The sequence below is a fragment of the Nycticebus coucang genome, chromosome 18 (assembly GCF_027406575.1).
Source record: "Nycticebus coucang isolate mNycCou1 chromosome 18, mNycCou1.pri, whole genome shotgun sequence".
NCBI lineage: Eukaryota > Metazoa > Chordata > Mammalia > Primates > Lorisidae > Nycticebus > Nycticebus coucang.
Window position 1 is genome coordinate 4,967,398 of NC_069797.1, and position 24,813 is coordinate 4,992,210.

General features: G+C 46.2%; 1 long non-coding RNA gene across 1 annotated transcript; it reads right to left on the reverse strand.

Annotated features, from left to right (window-relative positions):
• Nucleotides 1–506: 506 nt before the first annotated feature.
• Nucleotides 507–2,222, reverse strand: LOC128570687 (uncharacterized). The gene is made up of 3 exons (XR_008375609.1): nucleotides 2,160–2,222; nucleotides 1,906–2,030; nucleotides 507–1,166 (listed from the first exon to the last, which is right to left on the reverse strand). It is a non-coding gene; the product is annotated as an uncharacterized LOC128570687 (long non-coding RNA).
• Nucleotides 2,223–24,813: the final 22,591 nt, after the last annotated feature.

The window sequence follows — 24,813 nt, forward strand, 5'->3', positions numbered from 1 at the left end:
TTGGGAGACTGAGGCAAGAGAATTGCTTCAGCCCAAGATTTTGAGGCTGCTGTGATCTGTTATGCCACAACACTCTACCAAGGGTGACATAGTGAGACTCTGTCTCAAAAAAAAAGAGACTATAAATTAGGATGAGAATGAATAAGGAGAAAAGAACAAATCTAAGCACATTTCCTCATAGCCCCATTAAACCAGTCTCCCATTCCTGGGAAAAGGTCAGTTCAATAGAATGGTTTCACTTCATTAATTTGATGAAGAATGTTTATCTTGTTCTTTAAGAGATGTAGATCAGTCTCTATTTTCCCTGACTGATTTATACAAAAACAACATTTTCCCCCAAATAACAGCACAAGCTCTTCTTTGTTGAGCTATCAAAGCATCCAGGATGTGGTGATTTTGAATTACAACAGATGCTAGGCTGTTAACCTCTGCTTGAAGTGTTCCCAATGCCCACATGGTGATGTTTAGCTCTTATTCTATCACCATGGAGAGATTTATGACTGCACTTTCAATTCTGTTAAGTTCCAAATGCTGAATAAAGGATCCTGAGCATTGAAAAGAACTTTGAGTTATGATATACAAGGGGATTTTTTATAATGTCACATTTTGTATGTTCATAAGGTACAACCTTATGAGCAACAGAGCCCAAGATTGTAATTTGACTGGAATTTAAAGTGGAATACTTGGTAATAGAGCGTGTCAGATAGCCAAGACTATAGCATCCTAACCATTTGAGTGGGAACCATTTGTATACCTTATTACCACACAAGATAAAAAGACCAGTATTATTTATAGACAGTCAGGTTAGAACCTGTGACCTTCCAGCCTGGGGATTGTCATGTTTTGTCCTCTTCACTGGCATATTCACATATCTGGTTGTTATGTGTCCCTGAGCAAAAGATATCTCCACAGTTTTTACAGACCAGTTGTCTCACCAGCAGGTGAAGTCGTATGTTGCTTCTTCTCTGGCTGTGGATACCACATATTATCATTCATGCTTTTTCCAGATTGGTTCCACCAGGCACTGACATCAGCAGGGATGAAAATGAATTCAGGTTGCTTTGCATGGTCTAGATCTTGGTATAAACAGCAATCAGGTTGATTAGTTAGTGTGGCCAGGGTTTGAAAGACTGGTGCAAAGGGGTGCTGGGTCAGCACTTGACCTGCTGAAAAAATAGTAAGTGTTAGTAAGAGTAAGTCATAGTTTGAAAGAAGAGTCATAGTGTAAGATAAAATGAAAAAAGAGAATGGGATAGATTGAGGCAATCTTCACTCAGCTTCTAATGTGTTATTTCTGAAAGTGGAGGGGGATGTTTAAAGAAAAGAGTGTTTAAAAGTGACTTTTTCTTTTTTTGAGACATAGTCTTACTTTATTCCCCTTGGTAGATTGCCTCGGCATCACAGCTCACAGCACTTCCGACTCCTGGGCTTAGGTGATTCTCTTGCATCAGCCTCCCAAGTGGCTGGGACTAGAGGTGTCTGCGACCACACCCAGCTATTATTTGTTGCAGTTTGGTTGGGGCAGGGCTCAAACCTGCCATCCTCAGTGTATGGGGCTGGTGCACTACCCAAGGAGCCTAACTAATTAGAATATAAGGCAGTTAGCTGTAGCTGCATAACAAATAACCACAGAACACAGGGATATTGAACAATGAATATTTCTTGTGCATCAGCAGGCTTCCTAGGAGATGTGCTCTCATCTGGCCTTGGCTAGGGCAGCTCAGTGTCACAAATCCCTCATCCTACACAGACTAGATGGCTGGACCCCATATGTCTTCCCAGGGATGACAGAAAGTCAAGGTCAGTAGGCCAAATGATACCTTCACAGCAGCTTGCATTTTGGCTGATTTCCTATTGACCAAAGCCAGACACATGCTGAGCTCGGGGTTGGAAGATTTCACCCACCTGCTGAGTAGTAGAGCAGTGCAAAGTTGCATGGCTGAGATGGTGGATACCAACAAGGGTGAAGAATCAGGCCATTAATTTCATCATAGTCTGAGTAGTGTGTATGCCCTCTTGTAGTACCCATGCTGTCAACACCAGCATCACATGTGGAAAAGATGGACAACATTGCACATATACAGGCCGAGAGCGAGTGTCAGGGCAGTCCCGGGTGTTTCTCCTCCACTACTGCTCCACCTCCTGCCCTCTTGCTCTACCTGGTGCTGCCTGTAGGTGCTCAGGTCAGGCTGGTCATGGAGGCTCCTGATGCTGGAACTCAGAACGCGCTGCTCAGAACACAGAACGTCAGCAAACACACTGATCCGTTCACCTTGGCAAAGTCTGTAGTCAACACAAACCTCCCAGAGTAGCGGACCCTATTCGAAGGACCTGACTCTGCTGAACTGCCCTCATGGGCAGTTATCTGGACAAATCTGGCCCACAGCAGCCTGCGCCAGCTCAGGAGGGCGGGGACCCGCAGGAGAGGCCTGACCGCAGCCCACCCGCCCAGCCCTCACCTCCCGCCCAGCCCTCACCTCCCGCCCGGCCCTCACCTCCAGACCGGGTGGCCCATCCTGTCCGCCATGTTTACCCCTTGCTCCCCACTCCTCTGCTCCCGGCCTCCAGGAGGCCTTGCCACAGGGACGGTGGGATGTCCTCAAGGCACTCCATGATGGTACCTCGAAGATGGGATCCCCTTCGACAGCCCGGGTATTCCCATGTGGGGGTACTTCCCAGGGTGTGCTGGGATGGCTTCCCCAAGAAGAAGACCCGGCTACCTGTTCATCATTTCCGGTGGATGGGCCGCCCGGGGACTGTGAGGATCCCCCCTCTTGACAGAAAATGGACTCGATCTGCAGGACGGGAGCAGGTGATCAGCTCAGCACTGTCCTCACTATCACGCGACGTCTCAGACCCAAGTGCCCTCAAAGACAGGATGGAAAATACAGTGACGGGGGAAGACCAAATATTTGCTGATGGCCAGAAAAATACAAGAAGTTGCCATGACAGCAGTGGGACTGGACCTTCAGCCCTTGAGCCCCTGGTGGCCAAAGGAGTCCAGGCTCCTTTGCTGCCTAAGCCTGAGCGTCTGAAGAAAGGTCCCGATTCCCAGAGCTCAGAGGACCCCTTGAATAAGAGATCGTGCACATCTTGTGCGAGCACGTACACATGTGGCATCCCTGTCCCCAGGCGCAATGCCATTACCAGCTCCTACAGCTCTACCCGAGGCTTCTCACAGCTCCAGAAGAGAAGCGGCCCCAGTTCCTCACCCTCCTCATCCCGCTCCAAGACACAACTGAGGCCAGCAAAGAAAATAAGAGGAGAAGAGCTGGGTCATCATTTCAGTTCCTCAACTCCACTTGTCCCAGACAAGGAGTCCCGGGGAGAGAAGGCTGCAGAAACGACCACAAACGTCTGCAGTTCCCCATCTACAACTCACAGCTCTAGGCCGCGAAAACGGAAGTTTCCGCTGCTGCGCTGTCCTCGAGGGGAACCTCTGACTTTGCCTCCAGCTCCCGACCCTGGCTATTCAGTCACTGCTAAACACCTGGACTTAGAAAAGAAAGCTTCATTCGATTGGCTGAACAAGTTTTTGGCAGACACGACTGAAGACGAGATGATGGAGGTGGAGCCACCAGACACTGACACCACCACCGATTCCACAGTCGAGATGATGGAGGTGGACCCGCCAGCAGCCCCCCCTGCCATCGAAGACGTCGAGATGACTGAGGATAGCCCAGAACCTGTAGCTCTTCCAGCGAAGACGTTTACTAAATCCCAAGCCCTATCTGCCCCATCCGCCACCGCCAAGCAACGATTTCAGTCTGGAATGCTGAGCATTCTACCCCTCCCACCTTCTGCGGCACCTCCATCTTCTGCGGCACCTCCATCTTCTGTGGCACCTCCATCTTCTGTGGCACCTCCATCTTCTGCGGCACCTCCATCTTCTGCGGCACCTCCATCTTCTGCGGCACCTGCTGTGTCTTCCTCATCTCCCCTGAGCAGTGTGAGCCGCACCAGGAGCAGCGTGAGGAGCACCACCACTTACGCTGCACAGCCCTTTCTCTCTGGGGCACTCCCTGCCTCTGCTGACAGGTTTATCCCAGCCCGGATTTCCATCGTCCAGGTTGCCAAGTTTACTCCCAACCGTACATCAAGCACAGTCACCACCTCTGGATTCAGCCAGTCCCCTCCCAGTGCTGTTCAGACAGCCAGCAGCAGCAGCTCCGGTGGCTTCCGTACATTGGGCGGCACCCTGACCACCTCACGCCCAGCCCCCACCAGCCAGCCAGCGCTGACCATCAGTTTTGCCTCAAGTGAGAAACCTCCTCTCCCATCAAATCCAGGAGCCATTCCCCAGACTGCATATAAGGCCACTGATGGGCCACGACGCCGAGCTCCCAAGCGACGCCTTCCCCCAAGCTGTGGAAACTCTGAAGCCGCGCCCCCAGCTAAAAAGCCAAAACTAACCCCAGGCCCTGCTGCCAAAACTAATCCCTGAGGGCCATCTTTGCTGGCAGCTACAAGGTGCAGCCCACTTGGATATCTGTGCATTTGATAGGATTGGGAAAGACTTCTTATCCCTAAAACATTTCCTTACTTGGCTTAACTATCAGAAGTGGCTCTCTTCCCTGAGTTCCCTTAAGGCAGTGGTTCTCAACCTTCCTAAAGCCGTGGCCCTTTAATACAGTTCTTGTGGGTCACGACGCACAGGTTGAGAACCACTGCCTTAGAGGACTCTTTCTCCATTTCCTACTGCTTTGTCCCTTGTAGGATATAATCACAGTGTGTGCTGCCTTTGCCATTTTCCTCCTTTCTATTCCGAGTCAATGCCTCATCTCCCAAACTCTCTGCCACCTGGCCCCTAAAGGCTTGCTGGCAAGACTGTTAGCATGGCAGAGCCAGGGGTGAGCCACTTCCCTCCATGAGGGCAAAGCTCTCATCTTAGAGCAGACAGGACACCCACGCCTACTGTCAGCTGCCTCCTACCCCATCTCCCTGGTCGCCTCATGGGGCCGTTGTCTGCCTCTCCAAGATGATATGTAGGAGGCCTTGTCCTGTTACTTGTCTGATGCTCCTGCCTATGTTTGAGGAGAAATTGAATTGTATGAGTGGCGGCATGTTGGGACTTAACTGCTTCAAGTTTCCTGGGGCCCAGCTATCTGAAGGTGGACAGTACAACCACTGTCTGGCTGCAAGTGCTGACCCTGAACTTCAAAAGGTTTTTGCCTTTAAGGGCTGGCAGACCTGGATGGTGGGGGTGGGGAGGCGGGGAGTACATACTTTCCAGTGACAGCTGGGTGCCCGTAAACTTGAAGCCGTTGAACCTGGCACTCCCAACATGCCAACACTCATACAATTCAATTCTTCCCTGTCCACATTCATAGGCATGAGCGTCACACAAATATCACAGGACAAGGCCACCCACATATAATCTCGGAGAGGCAGACAATGGCCCCATGAGGCCACCAGGGAGGTGGGGCGAGGAGGCAGCAGAGCGCGGGCCTGGGTGTCCTGCCGGCTCTAAGAGCTTTGCCTTTCTGGAGGGAAGTAGCTCACGTCTGGCTCTGCCATGCTAACAGTCTTTTGCCACCAAGCTCTTAGGGGCCAAACTGCCAGAGAGGACCGGAGATGAGACATTGATTGAGAAATGGCAGGAGGAAAATGGCAAAGGCAGCACATACTGTGGTCTCCAAGATAAAGCTGAACTTCAAGATCATTTTCAAACAATGAAATCCTACAAGGGATGAGGGAGTGTTACCCTTCACTTATGAGAACTCACTGGGGGCTACCACACCCACACTCTAAGTTGCAAAATCTACCTTCCTGAGCCGTACTTTCAGGCTGTATCTTAGTGATTTCCCATCCGAGAGCCCTGTCCGGTCATTTCCCCTTTCCTGCTTTATACTACAACCAAATGCTTAGGCCCAGGAGCCCCACTGTCATGCCCATCCTCTTTGGGACAAGAGTGAATATGAGTGTCATGCCAACTTTTCTGAAGATTGTTCTACGATTGGGATTTTGCCCATCACCTGTTAAGAAGACCAACATTTGGGGTCACATACTAATTTAGAGTATAGTTTGTTAACACTATTTTCATGGTTTTAAGGTGTTTACTATATTTCTTTGAAAGCTGAGGATGCCGAGTGATCTTAAGTGAAATGTTAATACATTTTGTTTGATGTATTAGAATTTAGGGTTATAAAAATCAGAATAGCTGTTCTTAAAACAAGAAAAATACCTGTGTTTCTGTCGCCACTTCCAACATATGAATGTTTCCATAGATTGCTTGCTTTATAGCCATCCTGTTTGTGACAGAAGTCCTACTTCCAATTCATCTGTTTCTTATAGAGTGGTTTTGTATATTCCAGTTACCTAGATGCTCTTTGGAGATTTTCGATACCATTTAAGGAAGATGGCTAGATATCTGCTTTTGGAATCAGAAAAAAACAGGAATATTGATCATATTTGTGTATCTGTATGTATTTTTATACTATCTTTGACACCTTACACATTGTTTTCACAATTTACGTTGCCATCACCCTGAAGAAATAAAAGCACTTCCAAAAGGCAGGTTTTTAAAAACAAAATTCTGAGAACAAATTTTAACTTTGTAAGATAAATAGTCAGAAATTGAACCCTCAGTAATAACCATCATTGGGAATATTGATATATTGTTTGACAATGTTGCTTCTTCATTTGCATGGAAGTTGACGGTCAGGTACATAAAGTTAATTTTTACTGTTCAGAATAAGTTATGGGAAAAGATGTCATTTTATTTTCAAATGTATGTATTGTAACCCTCAGTTTCAAGCTGTATAAAAAATTAAATTGGATTGTATTACTGAAAAGTGAATTTTGTAATTCTCCTATGTCAAATTATACCTAATTTGGAAAGAGGGAAGCGGCAAACACTAAAAGATGGGTTCTCTTCTCTAAATGGAGGAAAAGTCTCAGCAGAGCAATAGGATAAAGTGTTATGTTAAGTATAAATATTTAAAAAATGAAAATAAAAATTAAAAAAGGAAAAGATGAATACTTAGATGTTCAGGGAATCCCAGGGCCACCCTCACTTCAGACCAGCTGGCTATTAATTTAGGGGCTCCCACAACCACCTTTTTGGTCGAAAAGACCAAATGACTCACAGAACTCCGGAAAGTGTTATATTAGTGAGTATAGTTTCTTAGAGTGAAAGGATGCATATTGGAACTGCGGAAGTAAGAGACACCTAGAGCAGAATCTGGAGCAGGTCCAGATGTGCAGTCTCGTGTCCTGGGAACATGTTCCCCTCCTAGTATCAACAAGGTGAGGCAGTACACACAGAGTCCCGTCAACCCAGGAAGCTCAGTCGAGCCCCAAGCGTTCAGGCTTTTTTTGTGAACTTGATCACATTGTGTGTGTGTAGCTGACCATTAGCCTTCAGCCCCTCAGGAGGTCAGAAGTCATATGGCATGTCCCAAAGCCCCCAACATACATCACCTTCTTAGACTGTCTCATGGCTAAAGCCCCCAGGCAGATAACGATGTTGTGATGAGGCAGGACACTCCAGGGACCTTGAGATTTCCTCCCAGTAGCTGAAGCCAGAGACCAGACCTCTCTCCAGGTGAAGAGAATGTTTTGCCCCACACTGCCCCGCCTGTATCGGGGAAGACATGTTCACCCTGAGCTTGCTTGCCCTGTGTACCTACCATGACACTATCCATAAACATCCTGGTTTTCCTCTCCTTCTGGGCACGTGGTGGGGTTATGCTTCCTTCCTTTAGCCCTTTGAAGACAGATGTGCCCTAATGACTTGCCTTAGTAGGGGAAATGTAAGAAGAAATAATGAGAAGGCAGAAACTTCAGAATCAACATAGGTTTACCATGTTCCCTTCCCCGATCCCAGGAGCCTGTGGAAACAGGTTGGGATGAAGGGCCCATGAGCCTGGGACCCTGAGAAACTAGGAAGAAGTACCCCTCACCAACCCTTGATACACTGTCCACATCAGTCAGTGGTAACCGTTTGTTGTGTTAACCACCTAAGAATTGGGGATTTTTATGGTAGCACAGCATATCCTGGTAGCTGGATATTACACTGCGGTGGATCGTGGGCAAGTTATTTATCTTCTTATAAAATTCCTTGGGCCTCAGGTTTCTTCTTATAAAACGCAGACAGTAGTACTTGCCTTTTGAGGCTACGGCAAGAATAAATGTTACACATTGTAGTAGTTTGCTAGAGAAGTCATAAGAAAGTACTACGGACCTGGTGGCATGAACAATTATTTTCCTAGAGTTCTGGAGGCTGGAAGTTCAAGATCGTGACAGCAGGATTGGCTTCCTCCAAAGCCCTCTCCCTGCCTTATACATGGCTGTCTTCTTCATTCCTCTTCACATAATCATTCCTTTGTGTGTGTCTGTGTATTCATGTCCTAATCTCCACCGTATTTAAGGACAACCGTCGCGTTGGATTAGAGTTCACCCTAATGACCTCATTGTAACTTCAATACCTCCTTAAAGGTCCTTTGTCTATGTACAGTCACAGTTTGACATACTGAGGGTTAGCACGTCAACATATGCTCTTCAGGGGGGAACAATACAGTCCACATTACAAGCAGAAAACAGTTACAGTAGAACAGTACATGGCACAGTAAATGTTCAAGTCGGTTAGTGACTATTGTGGTTGATACCCTAATCTTTGTTCATACTGTTGAGAAAATATGGTGAAGACTTACTTTTTATGGAAGAAAGTTGCTGAACTGTGTTTGATATTATCACTAGTTAATGAATATATACTACACGAACAGTCATGTAAGCTTAGGCACAAAACATTTTAAAAATACAAACAAGCCACTCTGAAATTGCTATATGCCATACTAGCTGAAATATTATATTCTGGAAAAAGAAAACTAGAGACAGTGAAAATATTAGTAGTTGCCAGGGGTTGTGGGGAAGGTTGGGTAGAACAGACAGAGCACAAAGAATATTTAGGGCAGTGAAACTACTCGGTATGATACTATAGTGGTGGATACAGGATATGTGTCCAAACTCAGAGAATGTACAATATCAAGTTGTTGCCTTGATGTAAGCTATGACTTTGGATAATAAGGGCATATCAATGTACGTTATTTAATTGTTCCAGATGTGCCTTTCCCGTGGGGGATGTTGGTAGTCTGAAGGCTCTGAGTGAGTGGGGACAGGCGCCGTATGGAACTCCCTATACTTTCTGTTCAATTTTGCTGAGCACCTGACTTTGCCCAGGAAATAGTCCATTAAAATTTTAAAAATACAAAACAACATACCAAACAGTTACTAATAATTGTAAGGAGAGAAGAATAGTTTGAAGATCGTCTTGGTTACATATTGCGATGATTACATATTCGGGGTCTTTGTGGATGTATTTTTGTGTGTGTTCTGTGTGAATCTGAAATTGGGAAAAATATATAAATTAACAAAAGTAACGGATGACTGGCTCTTCAGGGAAGCAATAATCAAAGACATAGGTGGGTGGTCCCCATCCTGTACTTCCGCCTGATGCTCAGGAAAGGTTGGTGAAACCTTCACTGCTTGTTGTTAATCTCTGCCTGGTAACATCTCTAAGAGGTGAACCATGCCAGAAGGGCCTGACTCTTGGAAGGAAGCACCGCACCTTGACTAGTAACACCTGGCTAGATCAAGAACTCCAAACACAACGGTGCCTCTGAGAAACAAAGACTTAGGAAAGACCCTCTGTATGTGTGAACAGGTGTTCAGGCGACCATGGGAAGGGTCACTGGAGGAAGCCCCCACCTGGGCCAGAACTAACAGGGAAGGACTTCCTTAGAAGCCACCAGAGACCATAGGCACGGCACAGTGAGGCCTTTTGAGTCAGGACAGAAGCCCACTGGCCCTTCCCCCTTCCGGTAATTACAATATTTTCTAAAACGTGGCCAAGTGTTGGGCTTCCACTGGGGAATCTGGTGTCACAGTCAAGCACTGTCACCTCAGATGTCGTTTAGGCTTTTACCCATAGTTTCCATGTGTACAAAATGGAGGCAACAGCATCTGTCCTTCAGGATCCTTGTACGGATTGCCTGGCATAATGTGGGTGCTTAGCTGATGAATGGATTAAAGTATGTCTTCAAGCAGTGACCACCCATAGGCTGAACTGAAGGGATTTCTGGGTGAGGATGTGTTGAGGATAAAGGGGGGCAAAGAAAGGAAGGATGGACATGCCTTCCATGCAGGAAACGGGGCCTTTTGGACCTCCTGGTTCTCTGTACAAACACCTGTACGTGTTTCAAATAGCACAAGACAAATATAGAAATATTCCCAAGGGTGAAAAATAGGCTCTTCAGGTACCAAATAAAGAAGGAATTGAAGGAGCTATGATGGTCCTCTGGTGTGGCAGGCTAGGGGTGTGTTATCCTGGGAGAGCCCCCAATGGCTAAGATCATTCAGAGATGAAAGAGGAAACCTGGCGCCTATGAGGATTTAGTAAATAACTCTTCTTCTTTTATCTACAGTGAATCTTAAAAAAAAAAGCAACGTTGCCTAACTCCCACTAAGGCCTTTGAGCATCCCTAAGTAATCTGGGCAGCTGCTTATTTCTATGTTTTCACCAGTAAACTTCAACCCAGGACTTACTTGATTAACAGTAGAATGGGATGCAAAACCCTTCATGTCCCACTCTGCAATTTCAAATTCTCATGTAATAATCATTCAAGTGTCACTCATAGCAACATGCTTGAGAATGGTGAAAACGGGAAACACCAACACGTCTGCTAATGGGAAACTGGTTAAATGCATCCTATTGTGCTGTTATTAAGGTATTGCCTATCAGCTCCAAATTCACGCTTCATTGCCTGCTCTATGACAATGGACCTGGACCTAGGAAACTGTTTTCCTTTGCCAGAAGCAGGGATGTCCAGCCCTGTCAGCAGAGGGTACTATTCTCCCATTCCAGGGGGAGTGGCTTGCTGACCAAGCTCCTGGAGAGCTCACTGCTTACTCCAGTGCCTGGCCCCAAGCGGTTTTTCTTTCTGCTGCCTGATAGGCTTCTGCTGTTTCCACCTCTCAACCCTGACCACATTAGGGTGGCCAGGAGCCACAGATTGCCTGGGTCTGTGTTGCAAGGAATCTCTGCCCTTCTTTGGTGGTCAGGCTAGCCTTTTCTAATCATGTGTCAGGATCTCAGGCTGAACAGAATCTGAATGTCCAGGCTGCCAGATAAAAATAAACTGCTTCAGCCGCTAAGGACAATCAGGATTCATCAGATGATACTGACAAATCCAACGGCTGACTTTCTATTTTTACTTTAGCTCCAATTTTACTGTGTTCAGACATCTCCTAGGAATCTCATAAAAGGTACATTCTGATTCAGTAGCTCTGAGGTGGGGCTGAAATTCTGCATTTCTATAAAGTTCTGAGGTGATGTGGAAGCTGATGGTCCACATACCATCCTTAGAGAAGTGAGGAGTTAGCGTAGCTTTGAGCTCATTTCTGTAATATAATCTTTCCTTTCCTTTCCTTTTTTTTTTTTTTTTTAAACAGAACCTGCTGCTGAAAGCCACCACCTGAGTGCAGAATTCCATCAGGAACAGATGAATGCCAAGTTCGCTTTGTTAGTATGCATAAATATGAGGAAAGAAATCAGAACGCTCTGGATTAACAACCATCCCCAGCTGATGATGACCTTTGCCACTAAGTACACTAAAACAAGAGAAAATTATTTTCTACAGCATATACCTAAGCCCTCTCTCCCCTCAACCCACACATGGTCTTCTGAACCACAGATCAGCAGTCGTTGAAGTGTATCTGTGAATATGCTCCCATCAGTTTGGTTTTTATCACGGTATGATCCAGTTTGATTCTCTGTAAAAGGCAGAGGAGTCAGGGATATTGTCCCATTGGGGTCAGGGAATATTATCCCATTGGTGTCATATTGACATGAGGTGCAAATGAACGGAATCACTGTTCCTCTGACATGGAATTTGCATTATTATCTCCCAAAGCCTAGACTCACAATTGATAATACAAATAATTAAAATGTTCACATTCATATGCAACGCCTTTATCTTTCAATTTATATTTGATCCTTAGGAAAAAAACAGTAAGTAGTTAATTATCTTCCTCAGTTCTTTTTTTTTAATATGTTTTTTATATATTTTTTAATTAATATGAGGTTACAATATTTAGGTTACATTGTTCCCACTTCAGGGTGAAGTTCCTGAAGAACTTTGTAGAAGAGCCCCGCAAAGGGTGTGTCATACACCCCGACAATGTGCACATTAGGTGAGATCCTGCCTCACGCTCTCCCTCCTTCTGCCAAATGCCCACACCTTGCTTCCCTCTACTTCTGAACTGGACTATATTAGTGTGTTATTAAACTCTACATTGTTTACATTTACCTGGATGAAGTTGAAATACATTCTTCTTAGTAAAGTATTGCAAGAATGGAAAAATAAATATCCAATGTACACCATACATTGCATCCTAGTGTGCCAGTTATTAAAGTCATGTGAAATCAATATATAAACAATTACATGCTCCTAAGAGCCCTTTCTGATATATAATCTAATCTAAGACTAGTCAGTCCTATGTCAACATTAATCCAACCTTGGCACAAACACAGTAAAGCATTCACCACACAATATGACATTGGGAGGTTCTAAGTACACCACTTTGCCCCACTACGGCCTCGGTAAGTGAACACGCCCTCACACCATATCTTTTAGTGATATGGACCAACACACAGCTCCCCTTTAGGGCTGTTCTGACTACAAGCACTTTTCATGTGTATGCACACGATGTCTGCCTCCTGCTTGCACAAGTCTTTAAAATGGGAGACTCTGTCCTACTCACATGGCAGGCTTCAGCTCAGTGCCTGACAGTAATACACAGTGGTAAAGACTGTGGAATCCAGCAGCACCTGTGGCTCAAAAGAGTAGGGCACTGGTCCCATATACCAGATGTGGTGGGTTTAAACACAGCCCCGGCCACAAACTGCAAAAAAAAAAGGATGTGGACTCCATCCAGACTCCCCGTCTTCATAGGCCCAACTCTCACTCTTACTGAGGCATTCATCTTACTGAAACATGGGACTGTAAAGGCATCTATTGATACTTCAGTGGATTGTTATAAAGATTAAATGACCAGATAGAAAATGCTGGCAACTAAGACACGCTATATAAGACTCATCTATGATTATCAGCAGATATGTAAAATAATTAGTCTTTCAGAAACAAGAAGAGGATCACATTCATCAGATTATATAATATTCGTTTCTCAGATTATCTTGTGTTTATGGATTTATTTTATTTTCATTATTTACACACACCAATTGATGCATCATGAGTGTAAAAAATTCATTCATCAGAACAAGACATCGTTCCAGGATTGGTCACTTTCCAAACGCTGAAGATGAATCTGGAAAGAAGAGAAAGAAGGTATCCACAAATGAATTTGGTATGACTTCTAGCCTGAAGGAGGAGAAATAAGGAGAAATAAGAAGAATTCTATTGCAGTGCAGAAGTGGCAACCAAAACATGTGCATGCTGATCATCACCCGTGAGGGCTTCTGTTTGTCACCTGCCCAGCATCTACTCCTATCAGCTGGTATTGGATGTCTTATTTCATCAGGGAACCTCCCCTCTGCTCAGTCCCAACGCTTCACAGGGGCTAACCTCAATGAGATTCATCTGGGCTGGTGACTGGACCTGGCTGATCTGACAATTCAATTCCCTCCACGACAGCATCTGGTTCAAGAGCGTACATGTGCCCAAGACAGGGCAAAGTTTCAATTCGGAGACTTCTATGCACGTGTTGAAAGTAAAATCCTCTTTCTTTCCATGATGACGTTACAACTCTAAGGCTTTAAATATGCAGTGGAGCCATCCCGGGAGGGAAACTGGCCAAAGAGAAGCCAATACAACAGAACATAAATCAAAGAGATTGGGGTGGAGGAGAGAATAGAGATTGGGTTCTTACATGGTTTACCTTGATCTAGCTATGCCTGATTGACCGGTGGACTTTGTTTCCCCTGAGCCACTGAAGTACTTTGTTTTACTTATTCCAAATGGGTTTTCTGATGTTCTAAACTTGAAGAATGCAAATAAATAAAAAATGAAAAAGTTCTAAATCGCAAACTATTTTATTCAGCCTTGATTAACATTACTCAAAAGTGCTTAAAAACAAAACAAAGCAAAACCCCAAACCACAACACCATCTATCAGTATCGTATTTCAACACGACAGTACAAACAAAACCAGCAGAACAAGCTCTCAAGGGCAAAAGCTTTAACGACTTAAGCAACAAAAATGGAGTATAGAATTATAACTCATAACATAAGCTAAACATCTTTGAGTCCATAGATATTTACTACATAGATAAATTAATAAGTGGGGGAGAAGAGAGAAATCTTTCATTTTCAATAAATGGTGTAGATATTGTACCCTAATACTCGGGACCACAACGCCCCATTTCATAAGTGTGGGCTTGACATACTGACTTCCTTCCAATGAGCACATGATGGAAGAGGGAACAAAGAATAGCTTGACATTGGAGAAATCACACAAACACTATGGCAGCCAGATGAGCAAGGTCCATGTCAAGAGTCATAGATCATGTTGACAGTATGTATCCTGATACAATGTGACGAAAGTGGCACTTTCTATCCGTGATCTTCCTCCCACAAATGGATACTTAATGATGTTATCAATATTGGTTTGTTAATTAAAACAAATGTACCATAAAAGTTGTTAATGTAAGGATTACATGACATCTGTGCAGGGGGTATTTGAAAACTCTACATTATCTGCTGAACTGCTCTGTAAATATCAAACTGTTCTAAAAGGAAAAGTCTGTTAATACTGTAATTCCATGTACAATACCATCAAAAATACTAAATACTTAGGATGAAGTTTGAAAAAAGTTGTGTAAGACCTGGACACTGATAAGATATTACTTATTAACACTTGCAAAAATTGAAAAATTTAATGTAATTTTTACAAACAATAAATAGACACACTGAGACAAAAACAAAACCAATGATTTCTGCTTCATTTAGGCAGTTTGCAAGTAAGTCATGTCCAAAGACATCAGAATTGCATTTCAAGCATCCAAATGAAATGGTGGGACGTAGAGAGAATATTGATCTATGTATGGTTAACTTGTGTTCATTCACAGTTCGTTGAATAAATTTTTTTTTTTTTTTGCAGTTTTTGGCCGGGGCTGGGTTTGAACCCACCACCTTGGGCATATGGGGCCGGTGCCCTACCCCTTTGAGGTACAGGCACCACCCTCTTTTTATTAATTTTAAATAAATCATAACTATACATTTATGTCATGATTTGATATACAATGTGGAATGCTTAAATTAAACTGATTAAGATCACCATTACCTCATTTACTTGGTTTTTTGTTTGTTTGTTTATTTATTTGTTGGGGGGCAGTTAAGACATTTAAAATACACTGTTAGTTAATTTGAAATACACCCTTGCATTGTGCACATTAGGTGAGATTCCCACCAAATGCCCTCCCTCCTCTGGCCAATTGCCCTCCCTCCTTCCCCTCCCTTCTCCCTCCTCTCTCCTCCCCTTCACTAGACTATTTGTCTTTTATCACACATATGAGTGTGTAAGTGTTTATACATTGGTTTCATAATAGTACTGAGTACATTGGACACATTTTTTGCCATCCTGGAGATACTTTACTAAGACAAATGTGTTACACTTCCATCCAGGTGAACAAAAAATGTAAACTCTCCATCTTTTTTATGGATGAATAGTATTCCATAGTATACGTATACCACAATTTGTTCATCCACATGTTGGTTGATGAGCATTTGGGTTGCTTTCACCACTTCGCAGTTAAGAATTGGGCTGGAATAAACATCCTGGTGCACATATCTATGTGGTAAAACAATTTCTGTTTCAGGGATCGTCAAACTTGTTAAAGAGGGGACCAGTTCACTGTCCCTTTCAACCACAATCTACACTTTAGAGACTATCCACTTACAAATACTAGTCACCACAAGATATCTGCATTTACAAAAACAAAACATATGCCTATATAAAAACAACAACTAGACCAGTGATTGTCAACCAGTTCACCATGGCACACAGCTGTGCCGTGAGAGGATCTTAGGTGTGCCATGATAATTTTTAAATTTCATTATTTTCAAAAGAAGTTCAAAGTACAATTTTTTTTACTCTTTTTCTGATCAACATAATTTAAGTGTGCCACAAAAGTTTAAATATAGATTCATGTGCACCACGAGATAAAGAAGGTTGAAAACCACTGCTCTAAACAAATATCCACTTCTGCCCCCACAGAATTGATTACAGAGCCCACTATTCACAATGCCCCCTTTTCATCAAGAAATGTTTAAAACAGTCAATGACTGGGATTCGTGGACCACAACAGAGAGAAAAGGACAGCACACTCCAGTTAGAACAATACATCCCTCTATCTTCTTAATTAACTGAGACTGTAACAATTACTCAAAAGACAGACATTCTACCCTCCCATCAGGATAAAAATGTATAAAATTATTTAATTCACATAATAATAAATATATCAAATTTTAGTTAACAGTTGAGGTCCCTACACTATTACACATCTTGTACCTTTCATAAACCATATACAAAACATACAACACTCACCAGACACACCTAATAAATATACTCAAAAACTACATCTCCCCAACACCTGCCATAGTCACAGACACCCATTCATTTCTACCAAATATGTCTTCTTAACCATTTTATAATGCCCGCTATGACTATTAGTCTTAATATTCAGATTAGCCACTTGGCCTGTACAAAAGCCTTAAATAATACTTCTCAAGCTAGAAACACTGTTAATACAAAATGAAGACCACTTTAAAAAACTTAAAAGATCAAAGTACACTAAACAAAACCTTCCTAAGTTATAACCATAAATGACAAAATTTCAAAGATACATATTATTTTGTCTAATGATGCCCAGTGAATTAAAAAATATAAACTATAAACCAAAACATCACTCAAAGGAAAAAATGCTTTAACACTAAAATACAAACACGATGGTCCTAACACAATAACCACGTTGGGAAGGGGGCTCCTCCTGTTACTCTATTACTAGCTCCTCCTATTACTATCTATATTACTATATACAAAACATGCCTGCCCTCCTGTCTCTTTGCTCATTGTATTAATTTCCAACTAAAATACCTAATGATCCCAAAATTAATACGTGAAATCATAGCCATTGCTCCCATGTCAAAAAATCCCCAAAATCCATACATACAAACCCAGAAACAAAACTAAAAAAAGATAATGGATGCTGTTATCCTAAATAACCACTACATACTAGACACTACTAGACAAGCCCTGATGAAATCAGATAAGCCTACATGCCATTATCTAAAAATGGTGTATTCACTTCCAAACTCTACTATCATAGAGTTGGTAGACTCCATAATACCAAACACAAAGGACACTCTATACATGCAATAAAATATTAACTGTAAATTTAGTCTAAATAAAAATACTTTAGAAATATAACCACTTTAACAACACAACAACAAAAAAAATTTTTTGCATTTTTTTCTTTTCTTTTTCTTTTTTTGGCTGGGGCCCGGTTTGAACCCACCACCTCTGGTATATGGGGCCGGTACCCTGCTCCTTTGAGCCACAGGCACCACCCAAAACAACAAAAACAATTTTTTTAACCTTAGAATCTATAGACAAAGAGATCTACTTAATATATACTATGCTAGTTAATAACATTACTTCTACTTTTACTATATATAAAAAAGTAACTTCCAAACACCCTCCCCAGAAGAACAGCTCTTTAAAAAGACATCCTTGCTGTTTGAAATTTAAATAAAAATAAAATATTTTATCTCTTATCCACTCTTCCATTATTTAATTTAAATGACAGACTCATTAGTCCAACAACAGCCACACTCACGCACAGGAGCAAATGGCAAAGCAACAGTTGCAAAGAAAGTGCCACTGACAAGCCTGAGAAGCAGGTGTACGCAGACTGCTGGGACTTGCACCTCCCTGAGCAGCCGCAGGTGATGAAGTGAAGTGAGCCCCAGGATTGAACTGTCAGATAGGAACTGGATATTTCCCGATTTGGGAGTCAACGGCCGCCACCTAGGACAATGTCTCTGCTTTGGGTCCAACACCTGATAGTACTTTATGCAGTGGCCAATCTCACATAGCAAATGAAAGGCAGAATAAAGAACACGTTGTGCTGCTATTTTGAGTTCCCTAGAAGTATAAAATAATTGGAAGTAAAAGACTTTTTTGAGACAGAGTCTTATTTTGTCACCCTGGGTAGAGTGCTCTGGTGTCATGGCTCACAGCAACCTCAAACTCGGGCTCAAGCGATCCTCCTGCCGTAGCCTCCACCCCAGTAGCTGGGACTACCGGCATCTGTCACCAGCACCAGTAAGTAACAACTTTTACAAACAATCTTGTCAACACCCTGTCAGGAAAGCAGAGATGACATCAAACTTTGTTGCAAAGGCCAAGCCTGACCCAAATCCAGGTCAGCACAGCTGAGGAACCAACAGTCTGATGTCACTTCAGTGTGGAAAAGCCACTAAGTGGATGTCACACCAGCGGACACTGCAACCCATGTGTGGAGGACTTCGATGTGGTGGACAGTGTGGTCTCCGTTTCCATTTTCCATACGGAGAACCCCTCCTGGATCTCTAACACTAACCCTCACCCTACGCCCCTAAGCTTTATCTTGCAGGTCTCACCATAATTACCACCCAAAAAGGACCCTAACTTTAGCCACACCTAGGGACCCAAACCCTCTATCCCACAGGTTCACCTGAACCAAATTATCATCCAAAACGGAGCCCTGACCTGAGGGGCCTGAACTCTCTTCATGCCGCAGGCCCCCCAGACATCAACCATGAGGCAAAGTCAGGAACGAACCCAGCCCTCACTCCAGGGGACAGAACGCTCTTCATCCTGCAGCCACCATCCCCATCACCCATCACGCCAAGCCGAGCCCGAGCCAGCCCGAACCCCAGTGGCCTCTGCGCCCGGTGTGTGAGGACCTCGGACACAGCGCACTCTCCATTTTCAACCCAGAACCTCCCCCTCCCGGTTCTCTGAACACCAGCTGCCCCTGGGCAGTCAGGGCTGGGACAGGAAGGTCGCACTCAGGGTTGGAATCGCAGAACCCCGGTGTCCTGAGGGCGTCGCGCTGAGGTGGTCGCCGGGCCTGGTCCCCTCACAAAGGGCGGCGCTGAGGAGCTGTGCGTTCTATCACAGCCACAACGCCCAGGAGCAGTCGCCGGCCACCGTGCGTCCTCTACAGCCCGCGGCGCCAAGGGGCTCACGCGTTCTAAGCAAACTTTTCTCTGCTCCTACATTGCTTAATGCTCCATGGCTTGCTTTTCTAAGCTATTACTAACAGGAACTAGCACAAAAAATTTGGAGGATTAAATGAGTACTTAGCACAGTGCCCAGCACACACTCCATCAAGATTAGATTTTAGCACAATTCCAAATGTTTGGGCTACACTCATCCTCTGTCCACAACCTCAGCCATGCCCATCTCCTGAATCCTAACCTTCCTGGAGCCTGTGTCCTAGCATCATCTCCCCTCCATGATCCTCCACCTCTCTGGACATCCCCTTCGGCCCTGCACTGTGGCTACTGAAGAAAACCCTTGGTCCTGCTGGGCTAACGAAGGAGAATGTTGGGAACAAGGTCTACTTGGGTAAGGTTTTGCAGCTAAGTGAGCCCATCTCCTTCATGCAGGTGTATGATTTGAGTAGACATACGTAAATGCATGCTCATATATGCACACACGTGTGCATACACGCACAGCACACCCTTGAAGCCCCAGGTCCAGGCTCTAACCTTGAGCTTGGGGAGCCGTTTGATGGTCTTGAGGGGCCGTAAGACGCGCAGAACTCTTAGGGACTTGATGGTGTTGATGTCTTTCCCTTTGGATCCTCTAGAAGGGAGAAACCACAGATGCAGACAGGTGGAGTTGTGAGTGGCACCCATGCAGCCCCCCAGGGTCTGGCTCACACCCCTCTGTATCCAGAAGCAGGGAGGCCTTGCCCTGCAGGTACCACAGGCCACTTGGCTCTTCCCATGGTTGCCTGCCTGGGGCCTCATCTGAGGACAGGGGCCAGGCTGGGACCAGCACCAGGACAGCAGCACCTGGGGCACAGGGAGAGCCCAGAGTTCCCTCAACCACACTCTGACAGCCACCCCGAGCCAGCTTCCAGGAGCAGAGGACAGGGGGCCTGTATCAGTACTGTAGCCCTTTAGTACCGCAACATTCTGGAAGGGCTTTTCCCCTGCTTTCTCAGTCCTGGCAGAGGGAGGTAAGGGGGCCGTGTCTGGCCTCTTCCTACAGTTCTCCTTGGCCACCCTAACACTATTGCAGATGACAAAAAGCTGACAGAAAAGAAGAGGGAAGTGGGGAAGGAAAGTAAGAAAGAGACGTTACATACATAAACCAAGAGTGAGGAAGGAGGGAGGGAGCCACAGACAGAGCGGTGGACAGGGAAACTCACACAGAGGGGAGCAGGGAGAAAATCAGGGAAAAGAAAACTCAGGCACTAGAAACAAGCTCCGAAGTCCAGGGTTCATGTGCCCACATCAGGGACTCTCGCAGGAAAAGCCAGAGCAGACCTAGGTACTGCCTCTGCTTGCCAGGGCCCCAGGAACTGGGCCTAGCAGGCACTGGGGGCCAACCTACTGACCTCCTACCAACTCCACCTGAGGTGAGGCCAGGCCAGGCTTCATGGAGAGCCTATTATCAGAAGCATAAAGCCCTTAGTCCATGGGGGCAGGAGTGGACATGATGGAGTGGGCTTCATTCATACCTTGGGCTCTGGCTTCTTTACTCAGTGGGCAATGGCCTGCATGGGTGTGTGTGGTCCTATCCTTAGGGGTCTTCCTGGGCCCACTGGGTGGGGTGGGCAGAGTGTCTCAGGCCTTCATGGGGCGGGAGAGTCTGGATACCCAGTCCTCTGCTGCCCCAGCAGCAGCCTACACCCCAGAGTCCAATTAAACTCCCCTGCAATGCTGAGTTTTCAGGTGGGCAAAGCCCAGCCCCTCTAAGTTGGCTATTTCCATCACTGCAGAAGCCCCTGAACCTGCTCTCAAACCATCCTCCTCTGCCAGACAGAGAAGGGAGGACAGACGCTGGCCTCGGGTAGGGCAGAGCAGGAGGAAGGCCACACTGCCTGTCTGGGAGGAGCAGCCCTCTGGCATCCATGCAGAATAGCCAGCTCAGGGCTGCCTCCCATTCTCTTCCTCTGAAGCCACCTGGCTGGGTCTCACCTCTCTCCTCCTGCTGGGACTGTCCAGCATCCCTGGCTTCACTGTCCTCATTGCAGGACCCTCCCGACACCCTGGCAAAGTTCTCGTTCCCTTTACCATGGAAGGAGGGTTCATTAAGACACCCAGAGGGGAAGCTGGGTATGGCTGGGCACTGATGTGGTCAGGAAGGAGTGGGGAGGAAGCTGCACTTCAAGAAAGGAGCCTCAGAGGAAGCAGCTTAAGAGGTCCAACATCCTGGGGCCTATGGCCACAGCTGGAAGTTGCCACCTCACTGCCTTCCAGCTGATATTCTCAGCCTCTAGCAGGTGACCAGGACACCTTGATCTCTAGGAAATGCCGCAGCAAGGGCTGACCATGTCCAGCCCTAGGCCCCAACCCAAGGCATGACAGAAACACTGGGCTTGGGTACATGGCTCCTAGCAGCATGCAGCCCAGATGGGGAATGTGGGTGAGCAGGAGGCGAGGCTGGTGATGAAATGGTCTGGAGAGAGGCCATTGGAGCTGTGACGCCAGACGCATGGGGGAGAGAGAGAGAAGCATTACCCCATGGTGCTCCTACCGAGTCCAGCAACAAGGAGGCAAAAAGAGCAGAGTCAGTGACACTGGCAGGATAGGAGGGGCCTTTGTGCAGGTGCAGCCTTCCCAGTAGGCTCAGAGAAGGCAAAGCCCCCAGTGTTGCCTATCGACTGTCAGGGGCCTTCCTTGTCTCTGGCTCTCACTTCACAGCTGCCCTCTGCACCCACCAGGTCCCCCCAGGCCCTGACACTCTCCACGCAAGGCCTGACAGAGTTCTCTCTAGGCCCCACTCCAGCAGGGGGAGTATTCCCACAAAGGAGGCAGAAGGAACAGCCCAATACCCCAAGAGGGTAAGATGACCTCCAATTCTGGCTGGGAACAGCACTGGCCCAGATGCTCACCTCAGGTAAAGCTGCTCGTATGGGCCCTGTGGGGCTGCACCCAGTCCTAGAACCACCGGGTACCTGTGGGATGTCAGGGACAGACAGGCCTCGGGTCCCCTCAGGTCCCCTGGCCCCATAGAGCCCAGCTCCAGGAAGCTGGACCAGTTCCATATGGCCCACAGACATTACCCCATGCCCCTACACTCAAGGTCTTCTCCTTGGCCACCCTAACACGATTGTACCACGGTTCTGGGGGCTGCACACAGCCAGACCAGAGCCAATATGGTTACTTACGAGAAGGCAAACACCACCAGGGCCCCACTGACCACAGTGAAGTCCAGAATGTTCCACAGGTCCCGGAAGTAGGCTCCAGGGTGAAGGAGCAGTCCCAAGTCAATCATCTTCAGGTGAGAAACACACATTAGCGAATATAATGTTCCAGGAAAGAGGTAGAGCCAGGTCCTGGTGTCACAGGGTCACTCCCTCTCAGCAAAGGTTCGCACGTCTGTGACCTCATTGCAGCCTCGGAACATGCTCACATGCCCTCCCAGGGCAGAGGTCACATGCGGGTGACAGGTGCAATGGAAGGGGGTGCATGAAACCTGTGTGCACACAGGGAGATGGGCCCATGTGTGCAGAGGAGAGTGAGCATGCAGGGCTGAGCAGCAGCTCTACAGCTGCTGGGTTCAAACCCTGCATCACCAAGACTGCTATATCAGGGCACGTAGCACAGAACCGTCTGTGTCCTCGTCTACATGAAAAGTCATGGGCATGTGTCTCAAGGGACTATGGCAGTGACCAAAGAAGCTCACGTAGCATAGGGTGCAATTGCACCCTCAGGGCACCTACAGGCCATGCTGGTTCCTGTGTCTCTGCAGGTCATGATGAATGGAAAAGAGAGACAGCCACATGCCGGGGCAACGAGGGACTCACAGGTTGGTGGGGCTTAAGCAGAACATGGAGCTATATGGCACAATGGGTCGGGGGCCGCTCCTCATCACGTCATCGGCTTCCACCTCCTTCTTCCCCTCCACTTGGCTCTCCGGGTCCACGTTACCACCTGTGAGAGTACAGAGCCACCAGGTAAGGGTGTGGTGTGCACACAGCCCACATCACATGATCTCTCCACCAGGAAGGCCTGGCCAGGCAGGCTTCGCAGACATGGCTGAGGGGATTACGGCAGGCCACAGCCACAACCAAGTCCCTGAGCTGTGTGTGCAGAGACTCTGATAGGCCGGCCCGTCCTTGCATCTTGATTTGGCAGGGCTGGGGTGGGAACAGATTCAAGCCCACTGCTGCCCACTAGGCTGTGCATTCTCCAAAAGGAGCAAAGCCAGCCAGGCCTCCCCACGGCCTCTACAGGACCCTTGGAGCAGTGAAATTGGACAGGCAGGGCTGGCCCTGATTCAGAAGACCACAGGAGCTCCCTGACCATCATTGTCCAGTCTGAACTGACCTGGCATTTTCTCCCTCAGGATTCTAGATAAGGGCCCACAGTGATAGGGAGGTCAGAAGGACCCACTGACCCAGGAAGGATTTGCTGACCAGTCTCTGCTCACAGCTCGCTCTTCCTTGGGTCCTTATGGGTCCTCACTTGGCCCCCACTCAGCACCCGACCTCCCCCAGGCCCACCCTCTGCTTGCTGAATGAGTACTCCAGCCCTGCCCAGTTTTGTTCCCACAAACCAAACTGCCCAGGACTGAGATGGCCATAACCTGATATGTCAGATAAAGCCTGCTATTCATGCATTTTGCTCACAACTCTGCATCTTTAATTATCCTAACATATACTTCAACTCTTGTGGGTGACAGAGTTCCTAAGACCTCAGGGACACCAAAGAAGATAGTACAGTGACTTGGAGCCCCCCCCACCTGCTGTATCTCCTTTTTACTTCTTTAAAGAAACATAAAAGCAAAGAGGATATTAAGAACAAAAATGAAGGTGCTTATCCCTACAGCCTGCTGTAGAGAACAAGCTCCAAGCCCTCCTTGGCCACTGACCACTCTGAAGTCCGGCAGAGAATAGCTGGGCCAGAAAAAAGAGCCTTGTGTGGCATGTGAGAACAGCTGATGTGGCACCAGGCAGCCAGCTCCCCTACCCACAGGCATAGGCATTTTTATAGTGACCACTTATGAAATGGCTGTCATCAAATTTCTCTGCTGAAAACATAAATTATTAAATACACAGACCTCTGAGAAAGAAATCTGACAATACTTAATTAAAGCTTAAAATACTCTATTAATATCTAAGACATTATCCGCTAAGGCAATCAAGCATACACACAGCAATCTGTATTTACTTTGTTATAAGTTCTTTTACAGTAACAAAAGTTATGAAACATATAACCACAGTTTGACTAAGTAAAATATGAAATGTTTATATGAAGCACCACACTATTAATATTAAAAAAGTTTACACCTGGGCAGCACCTGTGGCTCAGTAAGTAGGGCGCCGGCCCCATATGCCGAGGGTGGCAGGTTCAAACCCAGCCCCAGCCAAACTGCAACAACAACAACAAAAATAGCCAGGTGTTGTGGCGGGCGCCTGTAGTCCCAGCTGCTTGGGAGGCTGAGGCAAAGAGAATCACGTAAGCCCAAGAGTTACAGGTTGCTGTGAGCCGTGTGACGTCATGGCACTCTACCCGAGGGTGGTACAGTGAGACTCTGTCTCTACAAAAAAAAAAAAAAACTCACACCTGTC